This window comes from Macaca nemestrina, chromosome 3, assembly GCF_043159975.1.
Source record: "Macaca nemestrina isolate mMacNem1 chromosome 3, mMacNem.hap1, whole genome shotgun sequence".
Taxonomy (NCBI): domain Eukaryota; kingdom Metazoa; phylum Chordata; class Mammalia; order Primates; family Cercopithecidae; genus Macaca; species Macaca nemestrina.
In genome coordinates this window covers 44,903,626-44,919,107 of record NC_092127.1, presented here as the reverse complement: position 1 = coordinate 44,919,107, position 15,482 = coordinate 44,903,626, and the positions used below count along the sequence as shown (strand labels likewise).

The following is a 15,482-nucleotide window of genomic DNA, read 5'->3' as shown; positions in this document are numbered from 1 at the left end:
GTTTAAAAGCTGCCTGCCTGGGTCGATTGCCAATGACTGCAACCTCACCCCACCAGCAGCAGGGCTGCTCTACACTGACATGCATTCTGAGGACACGTTCTCCCCCAGGCCCACCCAGGCTGGAACTGCTTCCCAAGTACTCAAAAACACCCTTTGAGAGCCTGGGATCATCCCACCCCATCCACCATTGTTGTTATCCATGAATTTCTCCTTGGGGCTTGAGGATGGGCCCACCCGCCTGCCACTACCACCACTGCCAGCAGTCATCCACACACACCACTTGGGGCCTGGACTGACCTGCTCAGCCCATTTCAGCCAGCACTAAAACCAGCATGTTCTGCCTGGGAGCCCAAGGGTTGTTCTACCATCTGTACTGCCATCTCCCACACCATACATGCTACCCAGAGGCCCAAGCATTCATCCATTTTCCCAGTCCATCACTGGCACTGCCAGCACCTGAGAGAGAGCCTGGAGGCCCAGGAATCAGTATACCTGGACTTCCTAACACCAGTGCCCACAAATGTCATCCAGGCCCCCAAGGACACACATGCTCAGCCCACTGCTGCCACCACTGGGTTCTGGAGAGAGGCCCATCTGTTGTCCTCATCCCAATAAAGCCTCACCACAGCCTCCACTAACAACTGCAGCCTAAGCGTCTGAAGAAATCACAGACACCACTAAGGCCATTTAGGGCCAAAGAAATTATACAAAGATGACACTGCTGCACACACCCAGAATCAAAGTTAAGGGGCCTACCCAACCAACACTGTAGATGCATTTTCAGGAAAAAAGATTTCCCATGTAAAAGTTAATCCAGAAAAATGGAAGAAGTAGCCATTACATGACAGGAGCAGTCAGATATCAATGTAAAGAAACATAAAACATAAACATTACAGAAACAAGAAACATGAACATTACAGATATTAATGTAAAAACACAAGAAATACGAAAAAGTAAGGGAATATAAAACCTCCAAAAGAAAACAATAATTCTCCAGCAACAGATTCTAAGGAAACCAAAATGCATGAAATGCCTGAAAAAGAATTTGAAGTGATAATATCAAAGGAGCTCCATGAGATACAAGAGAACACAGACAAACATTACAACAATGTACAACAAAATCAGAAAAAAAAAATGCTTTCAGATATGAGTGAGAAATTCACCAAAGATATCATTTAAAGAGAACCAAACAAATCCTGAAACTGAAGAATGTAATTGATAATAGACTAGATCAAATGAAAAAATGAATTTCAGAACTTGAAGACAAGTCTTTTGAAATAACTCAGAAAAATAGAAAAAACTGAAGAACACTTATGTGACAAATGAGATACCAGAAAGAAACCCAAATTTTTAATTATGGGTATTCCAGAAGTTGAAGAAAAGCCCAAAGGCATAGAAAATCTATGTAACAAAATGATAGCTAAGAATGTCATAAGTCTAGCAAGAGATTTAGACATATAAATACAGAAAACTCAGATTCCTAAGTAGATACAATCTAAAAAGGTCTCTCCATAGTACATTACATGAAAACTGTCAAAAGTCAAAGACAAAGAAAGAATTCTAAGAACAGCAAGATGAGGATTCCCATAAATGTGACTAGACATTCAGTAACAGCACTAAAGTGACTAAGATCTAGTCACATATAAGGGAACCCCTCATCAGAATAACAGATTTCTCAGCAGAAATCTTACAGGCCAGAAGAGAATGGGATGAAATATTCAAAATACTAAAAGAAATAAATCTGCTAGCCAAAAATGTTATACCCAGCATAATTATCCTTTATAAATGAAGGATAAATAAAGTATTTCCCAGACAAGCAAAAACTGAGGGAATTTATCACCACTAGACCAGTTGCACAAGAAATGCCTAAGAAAAGCATACCCTTGGAAGGGAAAAAACAATATCTATCACTACAAAAGCACACAAAAATATAAAACTTACTGGTAAAACAAACTGACAAATGAGGAGGAGAAAGAACTCAAATGTTAATACTACAGAAAAACACAAAACTATAGTGACAATAAGAAAGAAATAACAAAGGATATACAAAACCAGAAAGCAATTACCAAAATGACAAAATGACAGGAATAAGAGTTCCCTCACATGTCAATAATAACCTTGAATGCAAATAGATGAAATATTCTACTTAAAAGATATACAATGGGGTGGCTGGCAAGATAGCCGAATAGGAACAACTCTGGTCTGCAGCTCCCAGAGAGATCAAGGCAGAAGGCAGGTGATTTCTGCATTTCCAATTGAGGTAGCTGGCTCATCTCACTGGGACTGGTTAGACAGTGGGCACAGTCCACAGAGGGCGAGCCAAAGAAGGGTGGGGCGTCGCCTCACCCGGGAAGTGCAAGGGATTGGGGAACTCCCTCCCATAGTGAAGGGAAGTCTTGAGGGACTGTGCTGTGAGGAATGGTGCATTACAGCCTAGATACTATGCCTTTCCCACAGTCTTTGCCCAGGAGATTCCCTTGGGTGCCTACACCAGCAGTGCCCTGGATTTCAAGCACAAAACTGGGTGGCCATTTGGTCAGACACTGAGCTAGCTGCAGGAATTTTTTTTCTACACCAGTGGTGCCAGGAACACAAGCAAGACAGAACCATTCCTTCCCCTGGAAAGGGGACAGAAGCCAGGGAGACAATTAGTCTAACTCAGTGGATCCCACTACCACAGAGCCCAGAAAGCTAAGATCCACTGGCTTGAAATTCTCACTGCCTAGAAGAAAACCAAGGCAATACCATTCAGGACATAGGCATGGGCAAGGACTTCATGTGTAAAACACCAAAAGCAATGGCAACAAAAGCCAAAATTGACAAATGGGATCTAACTAAACTAAAGAGCTTCTGCACAGCAAAACAAACTACCATCAGAGGGAACAGGCAGCCTACAGAATGGGAGAAAATTTTTGCTATCTACTCATCTGACAAAAGGCTAATATCCAGAACCTACAAAGAACTCAAATTTACAAGAAAAAAAAAGAAAACCCCATCAAAAAGTGGGAAAAGGATATGTATGAACAGACACTTCTCAAAAGAAGACATTTATGCAGCCAACAGACACATGATAAAATGCTCATCATCACCAGCCATCAGACAAATGCAAATCAAAACCACAATGAGATACCGTCTCACACCAGTTAGAATGGTGATCATTAAAAAGTCAGAAAACAACATGTGCTGGAGAGGATGTGGAGAAATAGGAACACTTTTACACTGTTGGTGGGAGTGTACACTAGTTCAATCATTGTGGAAGACACAGTGGCGAGTCCTCAAGGATCTAGAACTAGAAATACCATCTGATCCAGCCATCCCATTACTGGGTATATACCCAAAGGATTATAAATCATGCTGCTATAAAGACACATGCCCATGTGTGTTTATTACGGCACTATTCACAATAGCAAAGACTTGGAACCAACCCAAATGTCCATCAATGACAGACTGGATTAAGAAATTGTGGCACATATACACCATGGAATACTATGCAGCCATAAAAAAGGATGAGTTCGTGTCCTTTGTTGGGACATGGATGCAGCTGGAAACCATCATTCTCAGCAAACTATCACAAGGACAGAAAACCAAACACCGCATGTTCTCACTTGTAGGTGTGAATTGAACAATGAAATCACTTGGACACAGGAAGGGGAACATTACACACACTGGGGCCTCTCGTGGGGTGGGGGGAAGTGGGAGGGATAGCATTAGGAGATATACCTAATGTAAATGACAAGTTAATGGGTGCAGCACACCAACATGGCACATATATACATATGTAACAAACCTGCACATTGTGCACATGTACCCTAGAACATAAACTGTATTAAAAAAAGAAAAGAAAAGAAATTCTCACTGCCAGCACAACAGTCTGAAGTCAAACTGAGATGCTAGAGCTTGGTGTGGGGAGGGGCAGCCACCATTTCTGAGGCTTGAGTATGCAATTTTCCCCTCACAGTGTAAACTCGGACTGGTTGGAGCCCACCGCAGCACCACAAAGCTGCTGTAGTCAGACTGCCCCTCAAGATTCCTCCTGTCTGGGCAGGGCATCTCTGAAAGAAAGGAAGCCGCCCCAGACAGGGGCTTATAGATAAAACTCTCATCTCCCTGGGACAGAACACCTCGGGGAAGGGGCAGCTGTGGGCGCAGCTTCAGCAGACCTAAATGTTCCTGCCTGCCAGTTCTGAAGAGAGCAGAAGATCTCCCAGCACTGCACTCGAGCTCTGCTAAGAAACAGACTGCCTCCTCAAGTGGGTACGTGACCCCTCTACCATATTGCATAGAGTAATTTATAAATGCAATGCTATCCCCATCAAGCTACCATTTACTTTCTTCACAGAATTAGGAAAAAACTACTTTAAATTTCACATGGAACCAAAAAAGAGCCCTTGTAGCCAAGACGATCCTAAGCAAAAAACAAAGCTAGAGGCATCATGCTACCTGACTTCAAACTATACTACAAGGCTGTAGTACCAAAACAGATATATAGACCAATGGAACAGAACAGAAGCCTCAGAAATAATGTCACACATCTACAACCATCTGATCTTTGACAAACCTGACAAAAATAAGCAATGGGGAAAGGATTCCCTATTTAATAAATGGTGTTGGGAAAACTCACTAGCCATATGTAGAAAACTGAAACTAGATCTCTTCCTTACACCGTATACCAAAATTAACTCAAGATGGATTAAAGACTTAAACTGTAGGACCTAACACCATAAAAACCCTAAAGAAAACCTAGGCAATACCATTCGGGACATAGGCATGGGCAAAGACTTCACGACTAAAACACGAAAAGCAATGGCAATAAAAGCCAAAATTGACAAATGGGATCTAATTAAACCAAAGAGCTTCTGCACAGCAAAAGAAACTATTATCAGAGTGAACAGGCAACCTACAGAATGAAAGAAAATTTTTACATTGTAGCCATCTGACAAAGGGCTAATATCCAGAATCTAGGAAGAACTTAAACAAACTTACAAGAAAATAAACAACCCCATCAAAAAGTGGGCAAAGGATATGAACAGACACTTCTCAAAAGAAGACATTTATGCAGCCAACAGACACATGAAAAAATGCTCTTCATCACTGGTCATTAGAGAAATGCAAATCAAAACCACAGTGAGATACCATCTCATGCCAGTTAGAATGGTGATCATTAAAAAGTCAGGAAACAGCAGATGCTGGAGAAGATGTGGAGAAACAGGAATGCTTTTACACTGTTGGTGGGAGAGTAAATTAGTTCAACCATTGCAGAAGACAATGTGGCAATTCCTCAAGGGTCTAAAATCAGAAATACATTTGACCCAGCCATCCCATTACCTGGGTATATATCCAAAGGATTACAAATCATGCTGCTATAAAGACACGTGCACACGTATGTTTATTGCAGCACTATTCACAATAGCAAAGACTTGGAACCAACCCAAACGTCCATCAATGACACACTGGATTAAGAAATTGTGGCACATATATACCATGGAATATTATGCAGCCATAAAAAAGGATGAGTTCATGTCCTTTGCAGGTACATGGATGCAGCTGGAAACCATCATTCTCAGCAAACTATCACAAGAACAGAAAACCAAACACCGCATGTTCTCACTTATAAGTGGGATTTGAACAATGAGAACATATGGACACAGAGAGGGGATAATCACACACCAGGGCCTGCCAGTGGGTGGGGTGAAAGGGGAGGGATAGCATTAGGAGAAATGCCTAATGTAGGTGATGGGTTGATGGGTGCAGCAAACCACCATGGCACGTGCATACCTATGTAACAAACCTGCACGTTGTGCACATGTATTCCAGAACTTAAAGTATAATAATTTTTTTAAAAGTTGGAATGAACAACAGCAACAAAAAAGACACTGGCTGAATAGATTTTTTTTAATGACCCAACTAGATGCTGCCTCTAAGAATCTCATCTCACATGTAAAGACATTTAAATTGAACATAAAGGGATGGAAAAAGATATTCCACAAAACAAAAACCCAAAGTGAGCAGAAGTAGTTATGCCTATATCAGATAAAGCAGACTTTAAGTCAAAAACAGTAAAAACAGACAAAGTCATTATATAATGATAAAGGAATCCATTAAGCAAAAGGATATAACAATTTAAAATATATATGCACCCAACACCCAAGCACCCAGATATATAAAGGAAATATTATTAGATCTAAATGGAGAGATAGGCTCCAAAACTATAATAGTTGGAAACTTCAGCACCCCACTCTCAGCTTTATACAGATTATCTAGACAGAGAATTAACAAAAAACATTTATTTACTTTTTGTAATTTATTTAACTTTCAAGTCCAGGAGTACATGTGAAGGTTTTTTATATAGGTAAACTTGTATTATGGGGGCTTGTGGTACAGATAATTTTATCATCCAGGTATTAAGCCTAGTACCCATTAGTTATTTTTCCTGGTCCTCTCTCTCGTCCTACTTTCCACCCTCTAATAGAACCCAGTGTGTGTCATTCCCTTCTATGTGTTCATGTGTTGTCATCATTTAGCTCCCAATTAAAAGTGAGATCATGTAGTATGTATGGTTTTCTGTTTCTGTATCAGTTTGCTTAGGATAATGGCCTCCAGCTCCATCCATGTTTTTGCAAAGGACATGATCTCATTATTTTTTATGGCTGTATAGTATTCCATGGTGTATATGTACCACAGTTTATCCAGTCTATCATTCATGGGCTTTTAGGTTGATTCCATGTCACAAAGAAATATTTCATTTAAACTGCACATTAGATCAAATGGACCTAACAGACATTTACAGAACATTCTATCCAGCAGCTACAACATATATATTATATTCATCAGATGTGGAACATATATGTCAGACCACAAAACACGTCTCAACAAATTTTTAAAACTGAAATCATATCAAGCATGTTTTCAGACCACAGTGCAATAAAACTAAGAGTCAATAACAAGAGGAACTTTGGAAACTATACAAATACATAGAAATTAAACAACATACTCTTGAATACTCTTGAATGAAGAAATTAGAAAAGAAGTAAAAAATGTCTTGAAACAATTGAAAATAAAAACACAACATACGAAAATCTGTGAGCAATAGCAAAAGCAGTGCTAAGAGACAGATGTGGCTGGCACGGTGGCTCACACCTGTAATTCCAGCAGTTTGGGAGGCTGAGGCGGGTGGCTTACGATGTCAAGAGATTGAGACCATCCTGGCCCACACGGTGAAACCTCATCTCTACTAAAAATACAAAAAATAGCTGGGCATGGTGGTGCATACCAGTAGTCCCAGCTACTCGGGAGGCTGAGGCAGGAGAATCGCTTGAACCCAGGAGGTGGAGGTTGCAGCGACCTGAGATCGCACCACTGAACTCCAGCCTGGCGACAGAGCGAGAATTAAAAAAAAAAGAGAGAGAGAGGTGTATAGCAATACTTGCCTACATCAAAAAAGTAAAAAGTTTTCAAATAAACAATCTAATGAGTCACCTCAAAGAATTAGAAAAGCAAGCACAAACCAAACCCAAAATTAATAAAAGGAAAGAAATAATAAAGGTCAGAGAAAAACTAAGCAAAACAGAAACTAAAAACTCAATACAAAGGATCAATGAAATTAAGTTTGTTTTTTGAAAAAATAAGCAAAATTGATCAACTACTAGCTAAACTAGCCAAGAGAGAAAAGACCCAAATGAACAAAATCAGAAATAAAAAAGGAGACATACAACTGATACCATAGCAATACAGATTATTATAAACAACTACACACTAACAAACTGAAAACCTAGAGGAAATCAATTGTGGGCACATAAAATCTACCAACATTAAAACAGGAAAAAAAATAAAAACCTGAACAGACTATTAAGGAGTAATGAGTATGAATCAATAATAAAAAGTCTCCCGACAAGAAAAGCCCAGAACTGAATGGCTTTATTGCTGAATTCTGCAGAACTTTTAAAGAAGAACTAATACCAATTCTCCTCAAGCTATTCCAAAAAATTGAAGAGGAGAGAATTCTTCCTGGTACGTTCTACAAGGCCAGCATTACTCTGATAACAAAACCAGAGAAAACACACACACACACAAAAGCTTCTTGATTAACATAGACACAAAAATCCTCATCAAAATATTAGCAAACTGAATCAAGTAAGATTTATCCCACGGATGCAAGGATGGCTTAATATATGTAAATCAGTAAATGAGAGACATCACATCAACAGAATAAAGGACAAAATTTATATAATCATCTCAATAGATGCAGAAAAGACATTTGATAAAAATTTAACATTTCTTCATGATAAAAATCTCAAGAAACTAGGCATGAAAAGAACATACCCCAATACAATAAAAGCCATGTATGACAAACCCACAGCTAACACCATACTGAATGGAGAAAAGCTGAAAACCTTTCCTCTAAGAACTAGAACAAGACAAGGATGTCCACTTTCACTATTCCTATTGAAAATAGTACCAGAATTCTTAATCAGAGCAATCAGGTAAGAGAAAGAAACAAAAGACATCTAAATTGGAAAAGAAAAATCAAATTGTCCCTTTTTGCAGATGACATATTTCATGTTTAAAAAGATTGAAAACCTCCACCAGAAAATGCTTAGAACTGATAAATAACTTCAGTAACGTCAAAGAATACAAAATCAACATATAAAAATTCAGTAGTATTTCTTTCCACTAATAATGAACTAGCTGAAAAAGAAATAAAAAAGGCAATCTCATTTACAATAACACAAAAAAATTAAAATATCTAGAAGTAAATATAACCAAGGAGGTGAAAGAAGGCCACCACAAGGAAAACTACCAAACACAGATGAAAGAAATTGAAGAGAACACAAATGGAAAGATACCCTATATTCATGAATCAGAAGAAATTAATATTGTTAAACTGACCATGATACACAAAGGAATCTACAGATTCAATGCAATCCATATCAAAATACTAGTGACATTTTTCACAAAAATAGAAAAAAAATTCTAAAATTTGTGGGAAACCAAAAGAGAGCCCAAGTAGCCCAAGCAATCCTGAAAGAGCAAATCTAGGAGGATCACACTACCTGATTTCAAAATATAGTACAAGGCTATAGTAACCAAGGCAGCATAGTACTGGCATAAAAATAGATACAAAGAACATAGATATAAAAAATAGATACAATGGAACAAAATAGAGAAATCAGAAATAAATCCAGATATTCACAGCCAACTGATATTTGACAATGATACCAAGAACATATATTGGGGAAAGGACACCTTCTTCAGTAAATAGTGCTGGTAAACCTGGCTATCCATATGCAGAAGAATTAAACTGGACCCCTAAAATTCCCCATATACAAAAATCAATTCAAGATGGGTTAAAGACAAACATTAGGCCCAAAATTATAAAACTACTTAAAAAAATAACATAGGGAAAACACTTCAAGACATCAGCGTAGGTAACAACATCATGAATAAGACCGTAAAAGCACAGGCAATTATTAAAAAAAATAGACAAATGGGACTATAATAAACTAAAAAGCTTCTGCACAGCATTGGAAACACTCAACAGATGGAAGACACAACATGTTGAATGGGAGAAAATGTTTGCAAACTATCCATCTGACAAGGGACTAATATCCAGAATATACAAAGAACTCAAACAACTCAAAAGAAATAAAATGCTACTAAAAAGTGGGCAAAGGACATGAATAGACATTTCCCAAAAGGAGACATACAAATGGCCAAAAGGTCTATGAAAAAATTCTCAACATCACTAGTCATCAAGGAAATTCAAGTTAAAACCACAGTGAGTGAGGGACAAAAACTACATATTAAGTACAATGCACATAACTCCAGTGACAGGTACACTAAAATTTCAGACTTCACCTCTATAAAACTCATCCATGTAACCAAAAACCACTCATACCCCTAAAGCTATAGCAATTAAAAAAACAAACAAACAAACAAAAAAACAAAACAAAACAAAAAAACACACACACAATGAGATATCATCTCATCCCAGCGGGAATGGCGATTATCAAAAAGACAAAAAATGACAAATGCTGGCAAGGGTGCTGAGTAAAGGGAATCCTTATGCACTGTTGGAGGGAATGTAAATTTGTACAGCTATTATGGAAGAGAGCATAGAAATTTCTCAAAAAACTAAAAATCGAACTACCATATGATTCAGCAATCCCATTACTGCATATTTATCCAAGGAATGGAAATCAGTATATCAAAGGGATACCTGCACTCTCTTGTTTATTGCAGTACTATTCACAATGGCAAATATATGGAATCAACCTAGGTGTCCAACAATGAATAAACATAAAGGAAATGTGGTACATATACACAATGGTATACTATGTGGTCATATAAAGGAACGAGATCCTGTCATTTGCAGCAACATGGATGGAACTGGAGGTCACTATGTTAAGTGAAATAAGCCAGGCACAGAAATATAAATATTGTATATTCTCACTCATATATGGAAGCTAAAAATGTTGATCTTATGGAGGTAGGCAGTGGAAAGATAGATACCAGAGGCTGGGAAGGTTGGCGCAGGGGAGTAAAGAAAGTTTAGTTAATGGATACAAACATACAGTTAGATAAGAAGGAATAAGTTCTAATGTTCGAAGGCAGAGTGGGGTGACTATAGCTAACAACAAAAGAGCTAGAAGAGACGACTTGAAATTTTCCCAACACATAGAAATAATAAATTCTCAAGGTGATGGACACCCCAAATGTGCTGACTTGATCATAATACATTCATTCTGTGCATGTAAAAATATTACATGTACCCCATAAATGCATACAAATATTATTTATCAAAAAAATTTTTTAGAGCATTATCCTTGTCCAGTGTGCCATCTCTTGCTCAGCTTTCCTGTGTGGTACTTCACACTCAGGTCAGCTCTCTTTTCCTGGGGCTAAGAGAAGCTACTGCCAGCTTCCACCTTCATTAGCTTTGCAGGTAGAAATCCCAGCATAAAGACAGGGCCCACAAAAAGTCCTGGAGGGTGTGCTCTATTGGTCAGGTTTGGGATTTGTGAACCAAATACTCAGGCTGTAGGAATGAAATAACCTGATTGACCAACTCAGGTCAACTAGTGGGCTGAGTCATGGACCTACTGCTAGAGCCACAGGGTGAATCTGTACCACCTGAATCGCGTGGACTAAGAATGAGGAACCTTCCTCCTGAGAGATACTAGCATACAGTGGAATATGTATAATGTACTTCATTGCCCTGTGTACCTTCCCTCAACCCTCCTTGTTCGATGCAAGCATGAGTATTTAATGCAAGGAGTTTATATTTTCTACTTGAGAACTCTCTCTGGCTGTGGAGCAAGATAGACAACTTACCAGGGAGGTGGAGTCCACAGGTACAGCTTTCAACTGGTGACGTGAAGTTGTTGAATACTACAACTGCTTCAACTCCTCAAGAGCGACAACCCTGAAGCATGTTCTAGACCCACTCCCAGGGAAGGTAATCCCAGTGAGGGGACCAGTGCAATTGAGCCCCAGGTCTCCACAATGGCAGCCTACTTTATAGCTCAAGTTTTCTGCTTCACTCCTCCACCCTCCTACCTCAGTTACCTGGAATCACCTCCCAAATAACCTATGGACATTGCAATACCTGTCTGAGGGTCTGATTGTGTGGAAACTCAAATTAAGATAACATAAACATAATGGTTGGTGAATTCATACTGTTTTCTGTTCATTTCATGTGAAGAAAATTTGTAGGGAATGCTTTGGGTATTGTCTCTTTGTTTTCTTCATAAGACCAAGTATATTTGTCTGGACACATATTTGGTACTAAAAAAAGTATTCTAATAGTTCATTTAAATCTAGAGAAAATATTTATTTATCCAGAAAAATATAGCAAGGCATATGTAGACTTGCTAGTATGCTAGGGCTGCCATAACAAAGTACTACAGACTAGGTGACTGAAGCAACAGAAATGTGTTATCTCATGGTGAAGGCTGGAAGTCAGAGTTCAAGGTGTAAGCAGCGTTGATTTCTTCTGAGACCTTTCTCCCTGGCATGTAGATGGCCATCTTCTTCGTGTGTCTTCACATGGCCTTCCCTCTGTATCTCTTCTGACATGGATGCTAGTCTGCTTGCATTAGAGACCAGTCTAATGACCTTATTTTGACTTAATTACGTCTTTGAAGGCCCTGAAACCAAATACAGTCACCTTCTGAGGGACTGAGGGTTAAGATTTCAACATATAAATTTGGGTGAGATACAATTCAACCCATAACAGTGGATGTCTGTGTTTTCTGTCATTTTTGTCTTTAGAGGCAAAATGCTCTGTGAACAGATGATTTATTTGCCATCCGCCTCTCTACAGATGAGAACAATAGGGACTACAGAATAGTGTGCTTTTTTAAAACTCAAGGTTCAGCATTGCTGAGTGGGCCTAGATGCCTCTCCCAAAATAAATAAGGGGAAGAAATTTTGAAAACAAGGAAGAACTATAACAGAAAGAAATCTGTGAGCCTCCTGAGTAACATAACCAGGTTCTTGACAAACAGTCCTCCCACAGTACGAACAATGAAAGGCATTCTGATCTGATTTTGAATCTCCAAAAGAAACACCAGTCTTCAGCTCTGGTAGTCTTCACCTCATCACCACTGTAGATTTGATATGACAGACTCACTTTGTATCTCAAGATTGCATTATGCATTTATTTCTCCATGAATTAAATAAGGACACTTGGGGGCCAGTGAACAATGCTAGGCTCTCTTTATTCTGCAGATGGATCGGGAAAATGATGATTGGCTCCAAATGATTAGAGAGTGTGATGATAGTATGATTTATGACCAGCAGTCCCAATGTGGTTATTATTCAGTGTTATGAATAAACTGAGAAAGATGTTCTCTTATGCCACATCACAAGCCAGTGTCATCTGAACAGCTTGGTGATGTCATGACCCAAGAATCAAGAAAGTATTTCATTGAGGAGATGGGTGGAATGTGAAGACATGAATGCAGTGATTAAAGAGGCAATGAAAATTGCTTATTTCTGCCTAACGAATGACTTGTCAGCTACAGAAACCATCTCCACTCAACTCTGCACCTTTTTGTATTTTGACACAACAGTTCCATCTTTCCTTACCACTGGAATTTTTGGCTCTTTTGGGCCTCCTTCCTACACATATTTCATGACTCAGAGAGCATGCTAAAATACAGATAGAGATTTCTTGGTTCAGGAAACCAAGCCAAGTTCATTTGCTTCTTGATGCTTGTCACCAGGCCACAGGGTCTTTTAAAGAAATTTTTTTAATACAACTTTCTCTAGGCTCCTGATCTTTCAGAACCATGGCAATCTGGGGCCTGTTTCCTATTCCCCACATGCACTTTCAATTGTGGCCTTTCTCCAATAAATTTCCAGATGTTGTTGCTTCTTCATTTTATTTTCAGCACATTTTATCCTTTCCTGAACTCCCACATAATCTTCTTCCATGCCACCCTTTCTTCCCATACCACTCCCTCAACGAGGCAAATTCCTAAACTCTGCTGCAATTACACCAAATTTAATTGGCTCTTCCATACCCCAGCTGACTGTGTCCTGACTCTTAAGACGAAAGAGATGATTGGACTTCAGGAAGAGCCTTTTCAGAATGAACTTCCAGCTGATGGCCAGATGCTGTTGAGGTCTGGGCTGCCTATTGTGTAAAGTCCCGGCAGAGAAAAAAAAAAAAAAAAAAAAGTTCATTGGGGTCCTGAAGTACAAACCACAGTTTGTTTTAGAATCTTTTTTTTTAAATGTCTTTGTGCAAATATAAAACCAGAAAGCCAGAAATGTTGTTTAAATTGTTATCGAACAATATAAAAATTGCAAAGAGGTCTTGGCTTTCTGTAGTACTTCACGCTTTTGGCACTATTTGGAAATGAGCTCTTCCACAAAGGGTTGATTTTTAAGACAATTGAAACATCTTTAAGACAATTGAAACATCTTTAACAATTGAAAATCTGTAAACATTTTTACATAAATCTTTCTAGCATGCATTACACTTTAGAGTGTGTTGAGCATAAGCTAATGTTTTCTGAATGATTCAGAACCAACATTAAGAATACGAGCAGCCATGCCATAGGATCTATATTTGTCTGCTTTTCCTCACATCCAGGTTTCCCAACATTGGCATTATTGATATTTTGGGTCAGATAATCCTTTGTCGTGGGAGTATAGCCTATACAATGTAGGATGTTTAGCAGCATCCCTGGTCTGTACCTACTAGGTGCCAGTAGCACTGTCTCTTCAGCTGTGACAACCAATAACATTTTAAGGGTGAGAATGTATACCATCACATGTTCTGAACATTGTGCTGGAGGCCCTAGTCAGTGCAATAAGAAAGAAAAAGGGGGGAAAAATGTATAAGAATTGGAAAAAAGGGGAAAAAATTATCTTTATTTGCAAATAAAATGACTATATACATGGAAAATTCAAAATAATCTCCAAACTGTTGGAATTAATAAAAGTGAATTTAGAGGATAATCAGTAACAAAATTGACATACAAAAACAAATTCTGTTTGGGAGGATGAGGCAGGGAGATCACCTGAGGTCAGGAGTTTGAGACCACCCTGCCCAACAGGGTGAAACCCCATCACTACTAAAAATACAAAAAATTAGCCAGGCATGGTGGTGCACACCTGTAGTCCCAGCTACTATGGAGCCTGTGATGGCAGAGGATTGATTGAAATGGGAGGTGGAGATTGCAGTGAGCCAAGATTGCACCACTGCACTCCAGCCTAGGCAACAGAGTGAGACCCTATGTCTTTAAAAAAATAATAAATTGTGTTTCTATGACTTTAAAAATACTGGAAAATAAAATTTTTTTAAAAACTACAATCTCATCAAGAAAATCAAATAATTAGAAATGAATCTAATCATATGAGCAAAAACTACAAAATATCAAAGAGAAATTACCTAAATAAATCAAGAGACACAACACATACTCAAGATTACTAAGGTTTCTTGCCAGCAGTGGTGGTTCACACTTATAATCCCAGCCCTTTGGGAGGCCAAGGTGGAAGAATTACTTGAGGCCAGAAGTTTGAGACCAGCCTGGGTAACACGGTGAGACACCATCTCTACTGAGTGTGGTGGTGCATGTCTGCAGTCCCAGCTAGTTGAGAGGCTAAGGCAGAAGGATAAAAAAAGAAAAAAAAAAAAGATTTCAATTATCTCAAAATTTATCTGTAGATTCAATGAAATCCAAAACCAAATCCCAGCAAAGATTTTTTAAATTAAAACATAAATCTAAAATGTATATGAAAATTAAAAGGACTTCAAAAGACAATCTTGGCCAAGCATGGTGGCTCACGCCTATAATCCCAGCACTCTGGGAGTCTGAGATGGGCAGATCACCTAAGGTCAGGAGTTGGAGACCAGCCTGGCCAACATAGTGAAACCCCGTCTCTATTAAAAATGCAAAAATTAGCTGGGCATGGTGGCGCACATCTGTAATTCCAGCTACTTGGGACACTGAGACAGAAGAATCACCTAA

General features: G+C 38.8%; 1 long non-coding RNA gene across 1 annotated transcript in view; it reads right to left on the bottom strand.

The window, feature by feature from the left end:
• Positions 1–15,482, bottom strand: part of LOC139362316 (uncharacterized) — an 84,619-nt gene extending 69,137 nt beyond the window's left edge. Inside the window, exons 1-2 of the long non-coding RNA XR_011620931.1 lie at positions 14,903–15,482; positions 13,527–13,639 (exon numbers count right to left, since the gene is read on the bottom strand). This is a non-coding gene — a long non-coding RNA (uncharacterized lncRNA). The remainder of the gene's footprint in view (positions 1–13,526; positions 13,640–14,902) is intronic.